Source organism: Cuculus canorus, chromosome 2 (assembly GCF_017976375.1).
Source record: "Cuculus canorus isolate bCucCan1 chromosome 2, bCucCan1.pri, whole genome shotgun sequence".
Taxonomy (NCBI): Eukaryota; Metazoa; Chordata; class Aves; order Cuculiformes; family Cuculidae; genus Cuculus; species Cuculus canorus.
Window position 1 is genome coordinate 4,866,839 of NC_071402.1, and position 25,772 is coordinate 4,892,610.

The 25,772-nt window shown below is 39.3% G+C and overlaps 1 long non-coding RNA gene across 1 annotated transcript in view; it reads right to left on the reverse strand.

Annotated features, from left to right (window-relative positions):
* LOC128851423 (uncharacterized) overlaps nt 1-24,112 on the reverse strand; it is a 51,110-nt gene extending 26,998 nt beyond the window's left edge. The window contains exons 1-2 of the long non-coding RNA XR_008448800.1: nt 23,983-24,112; nt 681-1,782 (exon numbers count right to left, since the gene is read on the reverse strand). This is a non-coding gene — a long non-coding RNA (uncharacterized LOC128851423). The remainder of the gene's footprint in view (nt 1-680; nt 1,783-23,982) is intronic.
* Between the last annotated feature and the right edge of the window lie 1,660 nt (nt 24,113-25,772).

Sequence of the window (25,772 nt, forward strand, 5' to 3'; positions counted from 1 at the left end):
CTTTAAACCAGAAAATGTACAAAAGAGAAAAGGACTGGCCAGGAACACTATGTCTCTGAAAAGAATTGACAGTTTTTGCATGGTTTCTTGAGGAAGTAAAGCTTATTATCCCGTTCTGTGAGTGTGTAATCCTTCCCCTGCTCCAATAGCATCAATCCAATTTGACACAGAGGGAGAGGTCTCAAAGCTATCAAATTCTCAAAAGTTTAATGGAAACTGGGATCTGCAGTTTGAGCTCATCACCTATCAGACACTTGGAAATCTGTACAAGAAAGAGATGTTATATCTGTCCCTAAAGCTTTGGAGCTTGTAGCTTTATGTTAAACAGCTGAAAGTGGAAACATTTAGTCATTGGTTAGTGAGTTACCAGGGCGAATAGACATATGCTGAAACACTAAAGCCATTTGAAGCCTATGGCAGAAGTCACTTTATCTAACTTCAGATGACTTCGGGGTGAACCCTGGGCTTCCTTGGAATTAATTAAGATCAGATTAATAAGGCCTATTTAATTTGAACTTAATTTAGTTTTAGAGCGTAAAACTGTACACATCTATTTTAAAGTGAGATGAAACATATCTGAAAATCCACTATGCTACAGAAAGCAATATAATTGAATAAATCCCATTTCTTCATCCTATCCATCAACAGAAAACAACAAACAGGCTCAAGAGCAGACTTACCTGGGTTGCAGGTGGGGTATGTGAGCAAAGGCAGGTGCATCCAGGCTGGAGCCTACTCTTCTGTAAATATAGAGTGGAGTCTTAGGTGCTCTGTTAGGAACATCACCTATCAGTCCAGGTAAGAGGCAACCGCCATGTGCTCACAACATCCAGATACAGCAGATCTCTCCTTGATTTCAGCACATCAAGAATCAACTGTCTATTGCAGAAGGACATGGGGAACTGCAGACACTCACAAGATGAAGAAACAGCTCCTTTTGTTTGTCTGTCAGCTCTTCCTGAAAAGACTTGGCATTTTCAGAAGTGCTTTTTTTTGTGTCAGTTCCAAAGGCACAAGTTCTGTTATACATCACCACATCCCCAAGCTGCTTCCCTGGCTGTTTTATTGTACCTTGAAGAGTTTGCTTAGTTTTTTTTTTCTCCTTTTCTGCATGGCTCAATATCAAAAAGGTATTTAGTCACATCAGCAAAGTGTTCCATTATATGAAGCACTGTCCTTGCACATAAGCCGTTACATTAATTTTTCTAATGCAGCTAAGTAGACATTAATATCTGCAATTAACTATTTAAATGCAAACTGACTGATTCCTCTGTGTTCATACCATCTGCAGACTGCTTTGAAAATCACAGTCTTGAAATAACATTGATTTTATCCAGTCATTTTCTATTGAAACATGGTTCTAGGCAAGGACACGGTTTGCCCAGATCCTACTCTTCCACAATGCTGACTAAGGGCATATATTTTTTTGGAGGTGAGGAATATTTTGTCATACTTATCATTGTGTCTGGATAATATATGTACATCAAGCATTGCTCTCTCCTGTTGAAATTCAGGAGCTGAGATCCTAATTTATATTTTTATTTATAGTTGAGTGACCAGGATTCTTATGTGCAAAGTGTAGATGAGTTTGGAGAGATATCCATTCCTTCACATATGCTTTTGAATGTCTGAACTGATAAGAATTGTTTATAGCAGTGAAAAGGTAAGGGAAAGCTAGATTCTCCAACACTTTGGAACATTCTACGGTAGATTCTCCAACACTTTGGAACTGAAGGTGATGAACACAGGGTTAGTTCGTTGGTTGTTCCTTCTGCCAAAGATCTGAAAAGAGAAGAATAAAGCAAGCATCATCCATTTGTAACTTTCATGGGAAAACCCGAAGTGTTACACTAAATAATAAAATCTCCTGAGTGCTGCCAATTTTAGTCCTCCCCATAAAATGTTGTTGAAGTATTAGTCAGCTCTGCTGTTTAAGGATGAATAACGAGAAGGGTGCCTCTCTGTGCTTTCTGCCCACTCAACTGCTGATCCAAAGCTCCTGCCACTGCGCTGGCTTGGGGGGGAGAGCCCACCTGCAGCTCAGCTCACAATGCACACATTATGTTCAAGAGAAAATGTCTGAAGAGCAGATGTGTCTTCTGGGGCAGATGGATGCTCCCTGGTTCTTAGGCTGCCCCCAGAAACCTCACATACTCTGTTTTCCATTTTCCCTCCATGACTCGTATCATCCTGTGCTTCATGTTGACTGCAGATTATGACATAAGGAGTATGACATTCTTCACAATGAGGGTGGTGAGAGACTGGCACAGGTTGCCCAGGGAAGTTGTAGATGTCCCATCCCTGGCAGTGTTAAAGGCCAGGTTGGATGGGGCCTAGAGCAGCCTCATCTAGCAGGAAGTGTTCCTGCCCGTTGCAGGGTGGGTGGAATTAGATGATCTTTAAGGTCCCTTCCAACTCAAACCGTTCTATGATTCTATGATTCGCCGACATATCTTGCCTCAAACACTGCCTCCAAGTGCTCTATTTCTCTTTGAAAACGTCCTTTTAAGCCAGCCTCTTCAAACTGACCTTGCTTTTCTCAATGATCCATCTAGCTGTTTTCTAGTTAACAGTTCCGTTTTTACACTGCTTTCCTATGAAAATAAAGCCTAGGTGGTGTTAGTCACCTTGTGTACGCCTGTATGTGCACTGCCAATAACTTCTGAGCTCATTAACCAAAACAACAGAAGAGCCTGAAGCCTCATAGCTAATTACATTTCATGCAAATAGGAGACTGAATGCAGAAGACAGATCCTACAGACACTATCACTATAGAGAAATAAACAAGCACAGATCTTGGCATACACTGGAAAATCCATGCACAAGAGAACCTTTTACAGGTGGCCCAAGCACAAAAAGATCTTCAGTCGTAGTTTAAGCTCTGCTTAAAGCCAAAGCCAATCTACCACAAGACATGCATCAATGGGCAAAGACATTTAATTTATTTCAAAAGTCCTGAAGTAAACCTTGGGTTCGTTCAGTGTAATATCTTAATTAGGTTTGCACGTGAGCTAAAATGTGTTAACAAAGCATAGGCAAATAGACACTGCAGTGTTTGATTATTTGTGTGAATCCAAATTCACACTACAATTCTTTTTCTGAGGAGTTAGTCCCAGACGTTTGATTTTCTGAAAGAAATAAACTGGAAATTGCTGCCTAGTTTGCAACCTCCTGTCATAGTCTGCTCTTTCCTTAGCTTAAACACAGTTTTCTGGGATGCATCTTATTGTTTCCATCTTCAGTAAGAGTTTCTATAGGACCGTCAGTGCAAGCTGACACTCAATCAGGTGCCTGAGGGGGCTGTAGAATCTCCATCATCAGAGTTTTTTTTAAAAAAAAATTAGATAAATAAGAAGGAGGTATTGATGGACTTGGTGATGCTTTAGTTTAGAGGACAAGTAACCAAAAAACTGCCAGCCTTATTTTGCACCGTTCTGGCATGGTCTCTGTTATTTGTCTCTACCACACTTTGTTCTGACAACATTTTTGTCTAGATCCCACTGCAAATTTCTTACATTTACAGATCTTCCTAGCCCAACTATTTATCTCCAAACACTCTTCTGTTTTTCGGAATAAGTGCGGAACAAGGCAGAACAAGGGGCTGGACAGACACATAATGTGTGGATGGTACTCACATATTTAGTTTCTGTACCATCCACTCTGAGGATGGTTACAGCTTTCTGTGATGAGTTCTACCAGAGAACCTGATGAAGCAAAGTCTTGGTCTCAGACCTTACTCAAGTGTTTTCATCTCATTGCCCATTGCAGCTGGGCACTCTCTAAGATGAGTAATGGAAAAGCAAGGGTTGCTGTGACATTACCTATGGCAATAAGATGGGAATATCTGATGAACATTTTTTCCTACTTTCCTACTCATTGAATAGTTTCTTTCATCATTTGTCACTGCTTTGATTTGGTTTTATTGCTCAACTTAGGATTCAGGTATTTTTTCTCCTGTTAGGCTTTGCTTTCCTCACCTACAAAACTGCTGGCTTTATTTACATGCTGGTGTCAAAAGATTCACAAACACAGTGCTTGTTAAGTATTTGTGTGTGTGTTTGTCCCTTATTTTCTTTTAGTTAGGACAATAAAAGTCATTATTAATCCTAGCGCAGGTCTCTAATCTGGTACAGGCTTGTTCAAAGGGAATAGTAAACTGCAGAGAAAAGCATAAGCTACGTACACTCTAACTTACAGCGACCTTTCTTTCTTCTGCAAAAAACACTAGCTTAAGAAAAATCTCCACAGTCATAAATCACCATCACTCACTGCTATTTGGAAAGAGCTAGATGATTTTGGTACATTTATCATGGTTTAAGGAATTTTGACATGTTGTTCTCCTCTGAATGTAAAAGTTCTTTTCTTTGTGGTTGTTTCCTTCCACCACACGCACACATTTCAGGGGGTTGCTCAGAAAAGTGACGATATCAATTGTTTTTGCAGGAGAGGAGGTACATTGTCCATGCTCCTTGAAGATGAAAACGTTGAAAGAATTTGACCTTGAGTGAAGGAGCTTCCATGGAAGTTTAGAAAAATAGCAGTTCACTAAACAGATGCCATAAGTACCACTGATGACTGCCTCATGTGTCATTCTAGGCACCTCACACAGAAAAATATTATCCTTTGACAAAGCTGTTGGCAATCACATGTGGAAAAAAATGAAGACTGTACCCATTTTTTTTCTAGTATTTTTTTAAAGACTGGTAGTTATTTAACTTGACGGTAAATAAATAACCCACTGAATATAGGCAAGTAATCCAAGAATAAGAAAAATGGTTATATACTATGGAACTTTCTGTGGATAGTGGGCTTTGTAACTAGAAGACATAAAGAATGGGATTTCTGCAGTACTGAACATTTTGAAATATCTTTCTACCTCAGCACGGGACGAGAAGCAATATTTGTTTAAATATGGGAATTGTGAAAACTGCTATTCATAATTTCTCATTTGATTTTTTTTTAATAAAAAGACCTCCACTCTTAGATATAAATATTGGCTTAGATTTTTATTCATTAAATTGAAGCTAAATGCTTCTAAACTGTTTGATTTAACCTGAAGCTATTTCCAGCCTTCTTCTGTTAGTCTGAATTGCAGACCATAGGTCCCTGTCACTAAAAATCTTTATGGAATATTAGATTTCACCAATTACCCCAGCAGCCATTTAAAAATTTGTCTGGGAGAAGAGAGAAAAATATTGGCTTTTTCTTTTACAGAGTTATCCTGCAGGAAGCGTTTCAAATGTACATCTCACAGCTCTTGTAGTCAGGCTGTTTTTGAACTAAATCAGCTGGTGCAAACACAGTAGTATCACAGAGTGTGATGTGTGTTTACCAACACAATTATTCTAGGATTACTATAAGGAGTGAGAGGGTTTCCTCTCATCTGACCTGTGCTATAAAACAATTCACTGTAGACGTACACATTTAAACAGACAAATTTGAACTTACGCATCCACATGTAGGTTCCTATATGTACCCAAGGTGCTCAGTTCAATAGCTTGCCCAGAGGTGTATGAAGGCATTAAGATGTTCTCAACTATTCTTCCTGGATATCAGATGTTTCTTTAGAAGGGCATGGTACTCTTTACAAATCAAGTAGGCCTATATGGAATCTTTGGACACCCTGTGGGAACTCATATGATGCTTGATGCTTCTGTGTGTGCCACTGGGTTGAGCTTAAGCAACTGAGTTCTTGATATAGTCAACAGAGATCTAGCCAATAATCTCTGAGGTGAGTTTCAGCTGCTTGAAAAATAGATGGATCCTCTCAGCTCCTAAATTCAAACTAGATTTCTCTGTGTTGGCACCTGAGTGCCTCTTAAGAAAGAACAAAGAGATATTCAGTCCCTCAGCATCTACTCTGTGAACCGAGTTTCACTCTAGTACCTCTTGTATTTGTTGGGAACTGAGTTTCAAACATCTGCACAGAGCAGGCAGGTATGAAGCAGGACTGAACAGAGGCTGGTGCTGGTATGAGCCAGTAGCTAGGGTACAGGTGAGACAACGTACAGCATCTCAACATGTGCTGGATGCTTCTGTTTAGGCAGCTCAAGCAAGCCTTATTTGCACTGACTGTTACAGGAGCTGAGAAGCTTAGGACTCAGAAACACTTAATTAGCTTGTTTCAATTTCAAACTAAATCCTACATCAAGGCTAACTTCATTTGCACCAGCATATAATGCAGTGCCATACCCTAGACTATCCAAAGCAGGGAAATGGCAGGAGGCCTCTAAGTGAAGTTTTTAGAGCTCATTGAGCTCACGGACCCAGCATAGTCAAACGCGTTTAGAGAAAACCTTAATTTAGCCAGATGAGCTGAGATATAAATGTGTTTGATCCCACCACCAAGATTTCTGTTGTCTAGTGCATCAGCCTAGACATCTAGGTCTGATATATAAAAAAAAACAAAAAAAAAACAGTAGTCACCTCAAGCTGGGGAACATCGGTCATGTCTCTAGTATATGACTCAACACATCAAATATGAGTGACAAGACTCCTGGTGTCTTCAGAAAAAAAAAAAAGGTTTCATTTATTTGTAAAACATCTAGGAACCAAGAAAAGGGTAAATTCCAGTAGAGGTTATTAACATGGGGAGAAGTGGTTAAAATAAAATATGAACACTTTTTCTCCTACTGCTTGTTATCTGCACTCATCTGTCGCTATTGCACAAAGAAAAAGCAAGCCCAATTCATTTAATTAGAAGCAAAACTCACTTATTTTAAAACCAAATACCTGTTTTCAAGGATTAGCTACATTCTTGTCAGTTTGCACCACCTATGGATTTCAATTTCTGTGTTGAAATAGATTATTACAGCTTCCTAGACCTGTTCCGTTTGCAAAAGAAAATTGTGATTCTAAGGAAAACAGACAATGAGAGAGTATCAGTTTTTCAGGCTTGTTTGGAATTGCTCTCTGATTTCCTCTCCCATCATGCTTGCTTTTGGTGCAAAGGTATGGATGAATCTTGAAAAGTAACTGATATTTTGCTGAAATATAAACAGCAGGGATGTGTTACTTCTTTGAGCAAAATTTGACATCAGCACTGAATGTATGAGCAGTTATCGATTGATAGGTAAATCCTCAGGTGTCTGAGTTATCCTTTATATACACTGTTGACTTGGATGCTTTATAGAAAATAGTGTAGGTAGCCAAAGCTACATCTTTGCTTTACTGAAGAACACACAGGTTCTTCAGCCTTCCTCTCTTTGCTGGCTGAGCACAAGGTCTTCAGAGTGAAAGCCTTAACTTGAAAAGCAATTGCACTGTGGTCAACAGTGATGAAGTGAGTTCTGTAAGGTCTAAAGTAAATCTATGAGAGAGAGCAGAGGTGGGAAAGGGAGGCTAATCTCTCTCACAGAGTGCAGCACCACACAGTTGGCACTGACTGAGCTAGCTCAGGAGGACAAGGGTGTGGAAGTGGATGCTAAGGTCTGAGTCCAATTTAGTTCATTTTCCGAAGCCCAATTTTTTATTGTTCTCTCTTTCATTCTGCCCTAGAAATACTTCAAATGAATTGGGATAACAAATTAAAAACATTTTTAATTATGAAAATTACTTTTTCTCTGAAGGTAACCAAGGACAGAAAGATGAATACCCAAATTTGATCAACAGTGCAGCTAAAGCCTTAGAGTGACCATTCGTGTTGAGTAGGAAAAACCAGAAAGTGTAGCTGAACCACTCACAATAACTAATTCCAAGAAAGAGCTCAAGATTTGTGTGTGAACAAATTATTCCCATTAGGAGTGAAGGCGCATGAGGTCAGAACACACAAAGATGCCTTATTGTATGTGACATTCAAAAGCCACCTTCAGTCAAGTCCACCTCTTCAGACTGAAACTTTTCTCAGGGTAGATAGAGGAATTTATGAAAGTATGAATATGTTGACTCATTAACATCTGGACAAAACTGATGCATAAGTCTGTAAATTAGCAAGAGTTTGAAAGAAAAAATAATATTAAATCATCATCAGCCAAAAGCAATAACACCATTGTAACAACAAACACTAGATGTAATAGATAAAGGAACTGAGAAATCATTAGGCAGTGTGAAAAGAGATCCTCCAGACAAAAATTAACTGTGAGCATTACTGACAATAATTATGAGTCTTCTTTAATGTCCTGATGCCCTCATTTGACCTTCTTGCTGTTGTCAGGCACAAAGAAAGTGCAGGACCAAAATCTGAATTTTGATTGAGTTGCCCTAATGAACAGAAAACATTCATATAAAGTAAATAAGATGACATTGATGGCACAGTGAAAATCAAAGACAATAGAAGCTATCAAAATCCAAGCAGTTGTTTGTTTTTTAAAAGAAAAATAATTGTGGATTTGCATAATCTTGTAATAGAATGACTATAGCGTAGAGAAATTGATTCAATTTGACTGCAAATTTTCCTGTTCCCATTGTTATTATTGTGGCAAGAGGCTGGGAATACTATTTCTTGAGTAATTTATTAGAAAGATTTAGCTTCTTGTTCACAAGTGCGAACTATGTCTTTAACAGCCTTTTATTTTTCCACATTTCTTCATGACTTGAAATCATTTGATGAACACATGGACTATGAGTTTCTGGCAGAATTCTAAGAAACTGGTAATGTCCTTGCAGTTTGTAAATTTACTTATTTCATTAAGTGTTTGGTCAACATATATTATTTGACAATACTTATGATGCCACAAAGGTTTCAGGTTTACTTTGCAAATGTTTTCCATCCAAATAACACTCATAAAATGTGAAATCCACCAGGCAGGTACAGCAGGCACAGCAGGTATTGATATTTCTATATAATCATTGAAATAGATCAGTCACAGAAATTAGAAGTGCTTGGTCTGCTGTACATTATATTAAAAAGCAACAAAGGACCTCAATGTCTCAACAGAAGAAGAGTGAAAATACAGTCACAAACATCATAAGAAGTTGTCCCAACAAGTTGTCTGACTGCTGGACATTTTCAGTAAATGTAAGCGAAATAGAAAATTCTAAGGAGTACATGAAGAAAAACAGTGTGCAGGTTTTTTTGTTGCTTGCTGCTACCCCTTCAGACAAGCAGGGAAAATGTTGAAAATTGAACAAGGAAGGTAGGAAAGAATTATCAGAGGACAGCATAATATGGACATTAGGAAGCAATTTTTTATTGTGAGGCACTGGAACTGGTTGCCCAGAGAAGCCGTGGAAGACCCATTCCTGGAGGTGTTCAAGGCCAGGTTAAATAAAGCTTTGAGCAACCTGATCCAGTGGAAGGTGTTCCTGCCCTTGGAAGAGTGGTTGGAATTAGATGATCTTTAAGGTCCCTTCCAACACAAACCCTTTTATGATTCTATGATCTAATCAGCATAAGGGGGATGACAGGCACTGAAATTAAGAAGCAGCAGTTTCTCTTTGTTCTCCTGATTAATTTTTTCCCCAAACACTTCTATTTTGTGGTCATTAATCCAAGACAAGGCAGGAAGATTATCACCATAAAATGCGCAGGGAGGCAAGGTGTGTAGGCATGTACAGGAAGACTGTTAGTGAACTGAGTCTGGGTCTATCAAGGCAAAGGACAATGACCAAACCTCTAGATTCACTTTGTTCTCCTCCAGCTGGAAAATGCGGACTATAATCTCTACCCAAGCCTAGGAGCGTGCAGAGGTCTGCAGAAGCAAACAAGTCTAGGGGGGTGGTGAGGGAGTCCCAGCATTAGAAATTCATGACGACAAGTGTTTTTATTATTACTGTGTGTCAAAACCCCATCAGAGATCGGAGTTCTATTCTTGATATATCATGAGCTGTATAAGCCCAGATCTAGAGGGAAGTGCCTTCCTTACAGAATTTAACATACAAGCCACAGAAGATGGATGCAGAAGGATGGAGATGAGGAAGTAAGATCCATGACTTGGCCAAATTCATGCACTAGTAGCTTAACTGTCATATCTAGTCACGAACAATTAGGATGGGGGAGAAAAGAATAGCAAGATAGCTCCATGGCTATTTTACAGATCTTTCCTTACAAGGTCAAGACATTTTGGAAAAAGTATAAAAGGAATCTCAGCAAGAGGCAGTAGCACTGACCTCATGTACTGAGAGAAAACAGAAGCTTCCTGATAGCACTGAGACCTCATGATTTGGGAACAGCCTTCAGATTTTGAAAGCAAGGCAAAGGCTTATTTACAGGAGTACTAAGAAAGTGCTAGGTAGCATAGAGCTAATGATTTAACTGCTTTAAGTGTCTCATTGGTCCCATCAGGATAGTGGTATTTTCCTTCAGAACGATGTTGTGAGTAGGAAGCCCAGACACTAAGTAATTAGAAGCGGATTGGATGTCCAGAGAAACCTTAATTGGGCTCATTCATTCATTTTTTCAGGAGAAAATAGCTCTGCTTAGGAAATCCCCACATTTTTCAGCATTTTATTTGGAAATTTGGTCTCCCAGCAACATAAAATCAGGAGGGCTCTTTGTGGGTGAACACTTCATAGGCAGTGGCCTTACATGTCACAAAAGTGAACCTCAACTAGAGAAATGCAACATCACTTGGAAGGAAAAATGTGTGTGTTGAAGGAGGGAAAGGTGGGAATGCTTTGGAGCTAACAGTAGGAATAAGAATGACTGGAAGGTTACAGAGCAACTGTAAATACCTCTCTAACTACAGAGCCGTTTAGTTTTATAAGCACATAGTTCATTTCTGTTATTATCCAAGACTGAGTATGTGTAGAGTAAATGTTCACTAAAGATTTGGCAGCCTGGCCTGTCACAAGAAATATGACAGGGTCACAGGTTGCTTTGTTTTGTTTAATTAAATGGATTTTCCACACTCAGGGTGCTGCATTCTGAGGTGTTAGGAATAGGCAGCTGTAAAGGGAGTAGGCTAACAATGTAAAAATAAAGAGATCATTACTGTGGCCATGGAAATCTGGATCTGCGTCTCTCAAGGAAAGTTAAAAGGCATTTCACAACTTGCAAGATTCTACTCCTAACAGAAGCAGATCTCAGGAGCACCACCAAACTTTGCATTTAGAGGGTTATTTTTATTTTAATTTGTCTCCCGAGGCAACTTCATTTGAGCAGAGTTTTTAAGGACAAAGCAAAGGACTTTAAAAGCATCTTTAAGCCCACAACTGCAATACCTGCTACTACCTAAATCTCAAGTATTTAATGGTTCCTAAAAATATATTGCCTTGTTAATGCCTGCAGCAAAGCATACAGTTTACGATGAGAGAACAGTAATGCCCCTTTAGCCATCTGGCCAGCAAGAATACAATGGGATGTTTGATAACAGCCATTTACGTGTCTGCAGGAGATGGCTGCAATAAAAAGAACAAACAAGCACATTAGCACATTTACAGGGGGCTGCAGTCGGGTAGTGAGCTAGACTAGGCACCATAAGAAATTTAATGCAAATCTCTATGGTCCGATCACAGATAACTCCATTGCTTCAAAGTCAAATGGAGCTTGGTGCTTCCTGTTAGGAGACACAAATGGTACTTCAACCCAAAGTGAAAGTGCCTGAAGAACCTTGAAGGTTCCTAACACCATCATTTTCACCTACTAATGCAATCCTTGGAAGGTTTTAACTTGTGGAAAAAAGCCAACAAAACCCTTCGAAACAGCATCAAACCAGCAGGTACAGTGGAACAGAGTACCCTGTGCTTACTCTGTAATCCTACATTTTTGATGGAATATTTTAATTGATTTCAGTGAATTTTTAATTAGGGACATACTTGCCAAATCAAAGTAAATCTATGTCAGGGCACGGGTTTTTTGAAGCAACTAGCAGATCCAGAAAGGATCCGAGCCTTCAGCATGACTTGAGAACAGGTCTTCAACACAATGCTGGAGGTTAGATATTTCAGGAGAATCAACTCTAAATTTTCTGCTAACTCATTCAATCTGAATGAGTATCACAATTCTTACCCAAGTCACATTTGAAATATTGTGTCATGAAGCACTTCATTTCAAAACATACTGAGCTGTTGTCTGCCTTCATCCGTGAGCATGAATATTCCATATTATTTCATTCATCTGACTGTTTTTGTTCTGGTCACACAAGAAGTGTGAAAGTACAACCAGGGTTTTCAGGCTTTTAAACATACAAATATAAAGTTCCATTAAGGGTACATCACATTTATTCGCTTAGTGCCTAACTCATAAAATGTAATAACTCTACACTATTTCCACTGAAAGTAAAGTTTTTCCCTTAAGCCCTAAAGGGAGGGAGAAATTTATGTCAACTCATTTCAACCACCTAAAAATTAGGCATCTAATCCGAGATAGTCATCTATGGCTTAGCTGATGCCAAGAAGGAAACAACTTCAGAGCACAATTCATGCAATCGTAAACCAAGACGAGAATCAGCTCCAAAGGAAAAGGCCTAAATGGAGTCATCCTTATGTGCATTGAGTTACAAAACTCTGATTTCACTCAGGAAGGATCTGTGGCATATTTAGTCTGCCAACTATGACAATTTAGTGGCTTTCAAGGCATTATAGGGCATCCCACAAAGTCTTCTAAAGGTGTAGATCTCCTCCAATCATGTCATATTTGCCAGCCCACGAGTCTCCCTAGAATACCTGAATGGCACTGGATATCTGTGTTTAGGGAACTGAATCTTACTCCTATTTCCTGGTCAGTAGAATAGATCTTTCTATCTCATTATTTGCTTTAACATTATACCCATCATCAATAATGAGAATTTAGACACTTATCCCCATTGTCATCACTTACATGTAGGAAACCTTAATTGTAGTTATTTAATCTGTACAATGACTCCTTTCCTATTCTGCTTAATGTGCGTGAGATGGGCCAGTCTGTGGAAATGCGTATCTCTTTTTATTGAGTATAATAAGATCACAGACACAGAACTGATGCTGAGCTCTTAATTTCTAAAGAACTAAATTGTAGTAGATATGAATTACAGTATAGATGTTCATTGTTTTGGTGTTCATGTTTAAGCCTCTCAAGATACAGGCTTCTTCAAATAACAGAACAAAATACTAATGAGCATGGTGATCTAATAAATCACCCTTCTTTTCCAAAAGCAATGCTTTCTTTCTTATAGCTATTTAGTTTTCCATCAGCAACTTCACCTGGTGAGGTCACAGCATATCGTTCATGGACTTTGATGGAAATCTAAAATCTTTTCACACACACACACTTGAAGGCAGAAGCTTCACCATGAGCAAATTCTACCACACTTTAGATGAGCAAGAGTCTAACATTTACGTCTTCAAATACCAACACTGTAAATAGTAAAAGCAACATTTATAACGGAATTGCAGATGCAACTGAACACAACAAAACTGCACCAGCGTAAATCAGAACATAAATACCACGAAACAAAATATTGCTGCTTTACTGCTTAAAAAAAGTTGTGGTTTTCACTCAGCTTATGGTTTAAACAGTAAATGCAGTAGAAATGACAAGTATAGAAAGCAGAATAATAAGTGGAATTTAAGCTCTAACTCCTTTTTCCTTTTTTTTAAATATGATTTTTCTGGGACAGAGCCTGGCTGCCTGTAAAGTAACTGAACACCTGACCCCAGAATCAATTACCTTTCCTTCAAGTTATGAGTATGCAGGAAGAATATTTGTGACTCAGTATGCTTGTCTTGGAACTAACGCTAGGTTAACCAAAAGAAATGACTGTTTTTAATGTCATCACAATCTTTCACTTGTGGATAGAGTAATCCACACATGAATTCCAATTTTCTCATACCAAATTTGCTGGTTTGATTTGGCTCTTGCTATCAAGAGCGACAGATAATATTTGGCCAGTGAATTCTCATGTATCTGTCCCAGGGATTCATTCAGCATCATTACAGTATCATCTGACCATTTCAAAACTAAACCCATAATTGGAGCTTGATTTTTTCTGTTTCAGGCTGCTGGGTAGCAGCATGAAAGTTTGCAGCTGCAGTAAATAATAAATTTTATCACCTTTTCCAAACAAAAGTGCCTCTACAAATACACTTTTGCATCCTTTATAGTAGGGTGCAGCTGAGAAACAACCAGCTACCTTGGGTCCCTAACAATTTTGTTAACCTTGAGTTCCTGAGGGATAGTTTTCCCATATTAGAGACTATATTTTTTATCTCTGCTGCGTGGAACTGTTCAGCCTGGACATATTTTGGCACATAAAATTCAGTCTCTCTTTCAGTATGCTCTTTTGAAAGGATATCAGCTCCTGAAAATTTGTGGTTTTAGATAGTTTTCCAGCCTGTTCTATTCTAATTCTTATATCATACCCATTATTGTGTCTCAGCTTGTTGCCTGGATTAGTGTAATTATATCTGTATTTCATAGAACATGACCTTTGATTTCTGGGAGTGATGGATACTACTTTTTATTGACCATTCATGAGTTGACTCTTCTTCAGTTTTAGTACTATAATCAGAATGAAGGAATGCTTCTGGTCAAAAATATGATCTGTCAATAAATGCAGTTTTAGGATGGCCAAAAAGAATCATTAATGCCTGTGAAATGTTTAGCAGTAGGGTAATTTACAGAAACAGTAATAAGTGGAGGATGAAAAAAATTAAAACATTCCAAAATTTGTCTGGAATCCCAATTTATTTGACATTCCCAGGACTTAGCAGAGCATTAAGTGGAATAAGAAAAACAGAAAAAAAGGGCTGATACACTCAGATGTTCCAGTTAACATCATTTTTTTTATCATTTTTCCTGAAATAAGGAGACGAACTTGTCCAGAAAATTGTCACCTTCACTTTGTTCCAGTGGCTGCTGTAAGAACTAGGAGGACCTCATCGCACTACTGGTACACCTGGACTGACAGGCTTTCTTATTGACAACAACTTTTTTTCTCTAGAATATTTTATATTCTCCAAAATATGTACTATATTTTTATACACTCAAGTCTTTCACCAAAAAAAAAAAAGAGCTCTTTCAGTTGTTTGCACGGCTTGACTGAACACTAGACTGGTCAAGCAGAGATTTCTTTCAAGGCAGTTTGGTAGATAAGAACAGTATCGCTGTGCAGACATCGAAATGAAGACACCTGTATTGTTGCAATTCAGTTACCTAAAAAGAATAATTCTTCTGTTGTTTGAGATGTAATAAAGTAGTCAAAACATCTGTACCATGCTGGCAGACATCTGACAGGATGCACAGGATATAGAAGCACTCCTGAAGCATCCAGAGGTTGGACAAGAGAAAATAAGGCACCTGAAATGGCACTAGAAGCATATGCAAGTAACCGAATCCTACATTTGCCATGTTAAATCTCTTTATAGTCAGTGGAGAAATGAAAGCTGACCCAGCTGCCTATGCACAAAGGGTAAGACATGCATTTTGGGTAGGAAATGAAAACACAGGATAACAGGTAAGTCACACTTTACTGGAGAATACCTTGCAATAGCCAAAAAGCACTAAGCACTTATGCTTAAGCAATTTAATCCTGCTCCTGACTTTGATTTTTCATTGCACAGAAGGTACAAACAGTTTTCTAGTTCTTCAAAATAAATGTTAGAAATACATTAAACATTTCTTGAGCAAATGCTGAAAAACACTATCCTCAGAAGTCAGCAGTGGATCCAGGTAGAGAACGTAAGAAACGTGGTTGAATAAAAAAGAGCACTTGCCAAACTGGCATTTGTACTCACAAAGAAACACCACTTTGGTCCATTCCCACATATGTCAGCTATGCCAAGACACAGGATAAACCAAAAGGGACTCCTTTTCAAAAGAAATCCACAGCAAGTCATAAATGACTGTGACCTTGAAAAGCCCCCTCAGCACTTGAGGCAGTAATCCCTGCATCTGAAGCATTTTGTAATGAGGTTTTTTGAGAGATATAATTATAGATGCTCAAGCTGAAATCAACATAGAGATGTGGTCCTCTGTTCCCCCCCCCCAAAGAAAAAAAAGAAAGCCACTGGGCTGGACCACTGCCAACAGCTACTCTAAAAGTGACTATAACTGTTTCATTTACTCTCACGATAAATGGGATGGTTTAATGAAAACACTGTACACAAAACTGTACTGCTCAGGTAATTACCTTGATTGAAACAAGTGTTTTACACTGAAGGGAAAATTCCCCTGGAGTTAAAGCAAACCACAACAAGAACAAGACTTCTGTGGAGACACAGGCATATAAACAAGTACGTGTGCTAATTATTTGCCAGCGGTTCTCTTAATGAGTCACTTGCTAGAGTCCACTGGTCACAAAGATGATTAGTTTAATGATGATTCATAGAAATTATGTGTGCATTGCAAATACCAAGTGCTGCACCAGTTGCTATGGCAGGAAAATATGTGCGGTTTGTTCCATAAATAGCACAGTAAATAACTGCATGACAGCTTGTTCCTCCTTCAGAGGGTCTCTCAGTGTTGGAAATGGTCTGCAGGGAGCTTGCCACATTCAACGTTTCCCCCCTTGCTTTTCCTGGGCTTGTGGATGAAATCCTTAAGCATCTATTTTCACCCACAAAGCTAATTTTTTAGATGCTTTATTCCCTGCACTGGAGACTTGGAACTTGCTTCTGGTCTCTTTTACTTTGGTGTAAATCAGCATATCTAGAGTAAATCTATTTGTTTCAAGATAACAATATTACCACAATCTCCAGCTACAGAAAACAGCAGAGCAAAATAAACGGAAAAAAAAAACGGAAGAGCAAATACTTCTTTCTCCACATAAGGCAGTGTGAACCAAGTTGGTATTTATTGACAGAAAAAATATTGACAGCGTCATCCAGGGCTGCAATATGGTTAACACTAAAATGAGATTCTTACAGAAATGCTTTTTTCTCCTCACCTGCCTCCCTCTCTATGCCATCCTAGAATTTTCTCAGAGAAATGAGTTTGAGTTTAGTCTTGCCCCTCCTGAAAAGCATGTGTCTATTCCAGAAAACTCTGTGTGGTTTTGGCCTGGGCATTTTCTAACGTCTAAATTTCGGAATGATTTTTAAACTGAAAATACTGACATATGACCATTACCCCCACAGCACCAGGAAAGAAACAACATACACCACAAAAGGATTTAAATAAATATATGAGAAGTTTAGTTCCTGGTGGTCATCCCTTCTGAGCACATGCAGAATCACAGTGAGCAAGGAGGTGAAAAAGTCCTATACAGAGCTGGAAAGCTATTTTCAAAGGGAGGGCTAGTCACATTGAGGTGAATTTTCCCACTGCCAGGGATTGATAAGTCTGCCAGGGAATGAAGCTCTGCATAAAGTTTGCTTCACTGAGGCTTTTAAGCATCTTATTTCACTGAAGGGTGAAATAAATAAATTATACTTCTAAATAAATTATACTTCTCCATAAGGCAACTATTTGGTCACAGATTACAATGCTCATTGCCCTCAAAAAGAAGAAGAAAAGCAATGCAGAGAGTTAGATCAGACTTGCTGTGGCTATCATGGGTATCAGGGAAGTGCACAGGAGAAAATCTTCCCAGAGGGGAAGATTTGGGTGATGTCATTCCGCCCTATGACAGAACCAGAAAGGAAAGACCACTGAATAGGACAAGGAAGAGTAAAAACCCCTCCTGAGGAAATAAAGTTTACAGTAACTTAGAACCTTGAGTTTTTCCCTAAGCTGTAAAACCTTCAACAGGTTATTAAATCTTTCTGTCACCCATGTTCACAGGCCGTTAATCATTCTAAAGTAAGTAGAGTGCAGCTAAGATTGCCTCAAGCCTGCCCCATGATTAGCTCCTCAGGAAGAATAGTCCTACTGTGAGAAGTTCCCAGCCTGAAGAGGTAGGGAAGAAAGCAAAGGCAGATAGGAAAAAAATGTATTGGCATCCCTGTATTATGGGATGACAATGAAAAAATAGAAAATATAATAATATTTTGCATTGTTTTCCCAAGTATTGATGATTAAAACGTTGGACCTCATGTGTTTTGGGGTTAGTACTGGAGCATACATGAAAATTCAACAAAAGTCCTCCACCAGAGTTTGCACTGAGCTTCTCAGTGAGCTCAGCACTACTGCATGGGTGGGACCTAAGCTGTTTTCAGGCTTGCCACTGGTTTTTCATCCTAATTTGTTAGGATGGAAGACAAGAGGTGAGAAACTGGCTGTTCCAGAATTTGAGAAAGGGACCATGACAATGAAAGTAAAGACCCATCTACTGCTATGACTTGAGCTATAAAAATGCTTCACAGCTTCAAAGGGGTGAAGAGGGAGGCAGAGCCCTGGTAAGAACCAAAAATTCCACATTAGAATTAGGCAAGGAAATTAAAGGAGGAGAGAGGCAGGAGAGGCTGCAGATATGGGAATGTTTTGTGAGGCATCACTACGAGGAATAAGAAGAAGTCTGAAGCCTAATGCCTGCAATCCAACAGGAAGAAACTACAGCAGCTTACCAGCCTGATCCAATGCATGGCTCCCCACCGGCTAAGCTACAAGAGCTGATACAGGGATAAACACTGTTCAAACGGTGGTTGTTACTGCACAGCATGTGGTTGAGACCCGCAGTCTCCCATTAGGCAGAAGGAGCCAAAGTGAAGCTCCAGATAGTAATTGAAATAGACAGGGATGCTCCAAAACCTGCTTCTCTGCAGCCTGTCTCTGAGCTCTCAAGCAACCTGTCAGAGTCCAACAGACCAAAGGAAAAGCAGAGAGCACCAGCCACAAGAAGGTGAAGACAGCTACTACAGAACAGCTGTTGAGTTCAGCATCTCCACAGGATTTTACACAGCAGCAGCTGTTCACAAATGTGAGAGATCATTCTTTTTCAAAACCAGGCCACAGGAGACATTGCCTGAAAGAGAAGAGTGAAGAAGAGGTACTCGATCAGGGAAGAAGTTAGCTTTGTAGCAAACACAAAGAGAGTTTATTTTGCTTAGTCTGCTACTGATCAGAGCGGTACAAGGTATGCGATCTCTGTAAAAAATAACAGCATAATAGTATAGTCATACTAGCCCATTCATTTTCAGTTCATCCTTGTATGTGAAGTTCTCACAGATATCAAATACCCCTGGGTGTTGAACACTGAGGGTTGACAAATTCAGTACTGCAATATTTTGACTCTGTGGAAGCCTCTTACCTTCAGGTCAGAGGACCACCTCGCACAGTTCACAGGGTGAGTTATGCATCTCAGCACAACCTCATACACAAGCCATTACAGCAAACCTGACATTCTTCTCAAATAGGTTTCAGAGCTTGCGTTCATTTGCCATCTGCTGTAAGGTTGCTTATGCCAGATTGGTCCTTTTGCACCTTAAATATGGTAGGGAGAAAATGCCTCTGAAACAGAAACACAAATGTTTTGTCTCAGTTACAGAGTCCTGACTTGTCATGGAAGGTGGGAAGCATGGCTTAAAAGACAGTAAAAAAGGGTTTGAACCCTTCTGTGACATCTCATAGAAATACATTGCCTTAAGTCAGAAAAGAAGTATTAAAACTGTGTGGTCACCTCAGTCTTACTTAGGTATGTTCTGAGATAGATGATCACAGATAGAATAGCTGGAAAAATCCCTCTTTTTTTAATCTTAATGAACTTGATTAGATATGCGGTAGAAGTTATCCACGTGCCCAGCAGCAGAAATGAAACAGACAAGACACAGCATTGGCCAAAACTGAGATGGCTTGAGAATTTTAAATCCCTAAAGTTAAGCAGAAATTCTGTGGGGTTTTCAGGACTTAATGCTTTGTGTTGGGTGCTAAGAGGAGATGAAATTACTTGTCTTTTTGAAGTGTCTTTATTTCCACCAAATCTTCAGGGACATTAGACAGCTGACTTAGACAAGGCTCTTAGCTTTTAGGCAGCTAAAATTAGATGGTATAATCCCCTAACACACTCCCCAGCCATTTTATATATCTAGTCCTACTGACAGCTGGTTCTGTTCTAAAGCACCACAGAAAAAAAGATAGTACAGATACTTGAAGAAAATAATGTCCCAGATAGTGATGGAAACGAATGCCATCTGTAACTCCGAATCTCAATTTTGTTCTCATTAGATCTTCATTATATCAGCCATCATTGTTGTGCAGAGACCTGAAACTATCCCCTCTATATTCACCTGCAAGCTATTTCCTTTAATTGCTGTTCACACAGAAAATCAAATGTATTCTAACAATGGTGATTCATTGGCTCAGCTGTTAATTGCAATTTGTGTATCTCTCTATACAATTTATTTGTGTACTTCCCTTCACTGCACCATCTGAATGCTTCACAATCTTCACTGATATTATCTTCACAAATATTTCCCTAGCTCCAAAGGGTAAATGTGGAAGAATAGCCAAAACCTAATCCCAGTAGTATTCTCTCCAAATGTTTTACTTCCACTGAAAACACAAGTTTATAGACCAAAATCCTAGGGATATAAAACCCAGCATGAACTAGCATCTGTCATACCCAGGGATGAACTCTTGGAATGGACGTGTCTCATGGGGGAGCTCTGAAGTCAAATAAATGAGCTACGAAGTTAGTCTGAACTGGACTTTGCCTAACTTAGCTACTTATGCGAATGCCCTTTTTTAACAAGATCAAACTGTTCGGTTGCTTCATTAGGGGAGTGAAAAGAATGGTATAAATCTCTAATTGTGCTGTTGGGGAAGAAAAAATATATAAACAATCCAAAGCAAACATTGTTATGTCGGTCAATGCTGAATATTCTCTCGATTTTCTGGCACATAGGAGAGCCTTTTGCTAGGACTAGGCAGTGAATTGAGAAAACTAGATATATACTTGAAACAAAAGCAGTGTTCCTTACTCCCATTCACACCAATTGACTGAGGGTGTTGGTAGGGAAGCCATGATAATTACTATTTTGCCGTACACACATATGTATTTAAGCACATCTCCACTTTCTCTCCTTGCTAATTAACATCACCTTCTGTCTGCTCTGCTTTCTGCTCAGTGGGTTGTGTTCATCCATCCTTCTTCTTCCTAAGACAAACCACCAGGGAAAGCATCTTGTGCTTGTAAACCCTGTCTGATCCATGATGTGGTTGCCACAACGTACAGCTTTTGTATGGCAGAAAACAGCCATACTTGCCTTTCCACAGTCAAAGAAGGACAAGACAGCATAACTGTGCACATCTAGCAAGACACTTTATGTTTCACAATAAGCAATAATATCTTGTCCTTATGTAGGATTAATTGTCAGATTAATTTGAAGAGCCCCTGGGTAGTTCTAGGAGTGTTGCATATTTTTTATTGCCTTCAGAGATCAAATGATGTGACCTTACATGTGAAATGGCTTCCATGTTTATCCTGTTCTCTGTTCTTCTCAACATAACTTATATTTAGACTTCCGTAGCCATCAACTACACCAATGCAGCATTGCATTCCCATGTTAAATTAGAGGGATTTCCAGAATTCAGCATTCATTCCTCAGTGTTTCACCTTCTCACAAAATCATAAGCTTGGCTAAATATCATGAGACTTAAAATGAAGACTAAATATTTTGGGGTGAGAGGGTGTTTCTTCTTGTTTACGATCTCCTGGCTGAAGTTTTTACATCTCGAGAGTCTGCGCTGCTTGTGAGCGATTCTCTAAATGGGAAAAGTTTCACAGTGTGTTGTGTAAGCAGAGGAATGAGAAAAATGTCATAAATGCAAATTCTGTGCTGTGAAGGCGGGGCTCCCCTTACAGACTCCACTTCAGCAGGGACAGTCATTGGATCTGTCTTCTCACTCTAACAGATCTATAACCTCTCTACCCTTCCATATACTTTGATAAAAATTAAGGGAGATTCATAATCCTTGCCATTCTGTCAGCTGTGGAGAACCTATCTATCAGACACAGAAGTTACCTGAGTGAACAAGAAGCTACACAAGCACACAGAGGAAACACAATCACAAAATCTTTTGTTTATGGTCTTTGACATCTAAAAATGAATCTGTCACAAGTAGAGAACTTAATGATTCCAGGAGTTTTGGATCAAGTGACATCAAGTTAATTCATATACCATGGCCTTCATGTACCCCGGAGTTAAAATATGGAATTGTATCTCTAGGAATTTCAGAAACACTTGTAAGTATATAGCTGTATTTTAAATATATGTATCCCACATGAGTTAAAGATCTACTAATACGTTAAAACTGTGCAGCTTTTTCATTTGACGTGCAGAGCATTCAGGCTGAAAAGGAGAGGAAGATGCAGGTACCTGTAAACATATTAACACCTGGCTTAAAATTTGCTTATTCAGAGCAGGAAATGTGCAGTGTGGAATAAACTTCCCAAAGTTACTCCCACCACGCCAGCAAATTCATGGTACAAATACAGCAGATGGTGGAATAGATCTGCAGAAAAAAAAATCATTGAACTTAAATCCCAGCTGAAGAGAGCCAAACATTAGCAGGAAGCAAGACTATTTTAAAGAAGCAGAATAAGTACTAGAGTTTAGCTTGAAAGAGTGATCAGGTTTGGCTGTAGAAGTTGCTGAGTTGTCTGTTCACCCACATTCTAGCACAGAAATATTCCAGGTTTCCAACTGGCTTTCACTATGGGATATGTAGGTGACAGGGACTTCTGTTCACCTTTGCTCATAATAAAATTAAGAAAGTAAAAGGAAATCTGTTATAAGCAAAGGGAAAATAAAAAGAAGTAATAGGGAATAAAAGCTTTCTCAGACAATGAACCATTTGCCACAGTGCAACAGACTGTAACAAGGCACCACGAAAGTAAGAGCTAGCCAGATGCAACCCCTACTGAAATGATTTTTTAATGGATAAGGAAAACAGCCAGAGTTTTAAGATGAAGAAGTAAAACAAGAAGTTTAGTTGGAATAGAAGCCCTCAGGCTTCAAGTCTTAAACAAGTCTTTAACTACTTCGGAAAAAAAACCCAAAACTGTTCCTGGTCATAGAAACTTACAGTAATGTCCAACACAGTTTTATACCCTTTCTCTGCAATCAGGTTAACATCAACATGCTCAAAATACAATAGTGTTCTCAGTAGAAAGCATATGAAGCTACTGGAAAATGTCCTCAGGAGGGCTACATAGATGGTGAAGGGTTTAGAGGGAAAATCACATGAGCAGCAGTTTGAAGTCACTTGGGCTGTTCAGCTTGGAGAAGAAGAGCCTGAAGAGAGACCTCATCACAGTTTACTGCTTCCTCACAAGGGGAGGAGGAGGAACAGGTGCCGATTTCTTCTCTCAGGTGACCAATGATAGCACCTGAGGGAATGGCAGGAGGATGTGCCAGGGGAGGTTTAGGTTGGCTATTAGGAAAAGATTCTTTACACAGACAGTGGTGGAGCACTGCAACAGTTCCCCATGGATGCAGTCATGGCACCAAGCCTGACAATATTCAAGAAGCATTTGGACAAATGCCCTCAGACACACGGTGTGAATGATGGGGTTGTCCTGTGCAGGGACAGGAGCTGGACTTGATGATCCTTGTGGGTCCCTTCCAACTCAGAATATTTTATTATTCTGTTCTGATTCTATGAACTACAAAATTATCCTCATCAGAGAAATGTATTACCTGCTAACTCACAATCCCAGATCAGAAATGGCCTGTGAAAGAAAGGCATATAGCAACCAATGACCCACATATTGGCTTTTCATCTAGAGACTAACATTTTTTTTCTCTGAAATATCCAAAGAGACATTTTTAACATTAATTAAAGCCTTTTCTTAACTTTTTTTCTTCAGTGAGTCCTGATCAATTCAAATAATTTGCCTTGCCAACATGCTGTCAGCGAAAAGCAAAAAGAAAAGGATTTCCTTAAAGGAAATGTCATAAGTACTTCTGTATCCCTCAGAGGAACAAGACAAATACAGCGAGAATTGTTGGCAGGGTAGAGAGTACTGCAGCTGAAGGCAGCCAGTCTCTGCTGCCTGTGATGTCCATGCAACCCACAAGTGCCACCCTTTTTTATCTCTGTTATGACAGATGAAGTCAAACACACTCAAAAGGCTCTTCAGTGATGTACACAGTCATGTGGAATGAATCCTACAAAGTGGTGCACCGTAGAAACAAATGAGCTGCACTTCAGCCCTTAAAACTCCTGAACAATTAGCTCCTTATTAAATCAAGCATGCCCCTTTAAACACTATAAGCCATTTACCATACTATTTACAGTCTCCCTACCTGAAGACAACATCATTCCCATGTCTCTTCAGACAGAAGTCTTCATTCTTGAGTTTTCAGTTAAAATTAAGATTGAAAAACTCCTTCCTCACATCACTTGTAAAATAAAACCAGATCGTATTACCAAAATGTCATTCCCATTTAACTGTTTCTGTAACTGAATGAGTATGTAGTGAAATAAAGCCTCTTTTCATCACTTTCGTCACTGGCTTATCTCATTCATTTGTAACTGTATTTGTTCAGGAGAAACTCTCACAAAGTTCTTAGAGTTATTTGTGCCTCTAGATTTGGTGTCAGTGACTTCTAAAATTAACCATTTTTTCCAATCTGCTTTCCCTGCTGAAAAGAAGACAATCAACCAATGGCTGCTTCTGTTTGAACGATGAGCTGGTTTCCAGACAGAAGCTGGGAATGAAAAGTGGTTTTACAAGTAAGGGTTATGTAGGGTTTTTAAGGAACACCCTCATTAAACACAAGGATAAACTCAAAGCTCACAGTACGTGGGTGTACAATGTACAGTTCTGTCTCAGAAATTCACTTTCTGTCTCCTTTTAGAGTCGGTACAGCTTTCTCACTGTTTGCCTTATTCTGAATTAGCCCGCTTCATTTGGTCAGGTGAATCTTTCTGTAAACCCCACTGACTGCACGGACAAGGTCTTCACTGACTGAATGAGTCTGGACAGCTCAGGGTCCAGAATGTTGTACAGAGAATCATAGAATCATAGAACCATAGAATCATAGAATCATAGAATAGTTTGGGTTGGAAGGGACCTTAAAGATCATCTAGTTCCAACCCCTTGCCATGGGCAGGGACATCCCACAAGATCAGGCTGCCCAAGGTCCCATCCAACCTGGCCTTGAACACTTCCAGGGAGGGGATAGCCACGACTTCCCTGGGCAAACTTTTCCAGTGCCTCACCACCCTCATTGTGAATAATTTCCTCCTTATGTTTAGTCTAAATCTGCAGTTCTCCAATTTATAGACGCTCCCCCTAGTCCTGTCACTACATGACTTCGGAAAAAGTCCCTGCCCAGCTTTCTTGATCGCCCTATTCAGGTACTGGAAGGATATGACCCAGAACCTCTGGAAGGACTACATCTTGATGGATTAGCTGAAATAGGCCTGTTGGGTTACCATGCAGTATTGCCAAGGGCAATGGCATGTATATTTAAGCAAAAGAATTACACCCCAGAAACCAAGAACATGAAATCCTACTTGCTAACTAGCACATGTGAATATATCCACATGCTGTGGTTAATAATTTGATCACAGAATGCAAATAGATATGGCTTGAATATATGACTTGGGCCTTGGAGGGAACATGGGTTCCTGTGATTCTGCAGCCTTTTAACGTCACCTCTGCTACCCTATCATTTTCTGGGATACAATCCTGTCATTGGGTGTTGAGCACAAAGCAGAACAGAAACTCACCAGTCCTGTAAAAGCTTGAATGCTCACTAGATGCATGATGATTCTACAAGGAGCAACTTATAGAGCCAAACCATGCTTTTCTTCTATATTTATCAACTTTCACCCCCTCTTTCTTTCTAATGAGCTTCAGGCTGACCTATCAGTACCTCTGTCAGCCTTTTGCTTTGAATTATCTTTTCCTCCTCCGCAGGCTACAGAGAAAAACTCAAGTCCTAAGGCTAAAGCTAACCTTTGCCAATTAAAACTAGCTATAAAGCAAGAAAGCCACTAGACAGATAAGCTAATATATGTTTATTTAATCTCTGGACACTTCAATTAATTACTTTAAGTATAGCACAGTACTGCCTACATGCATAAG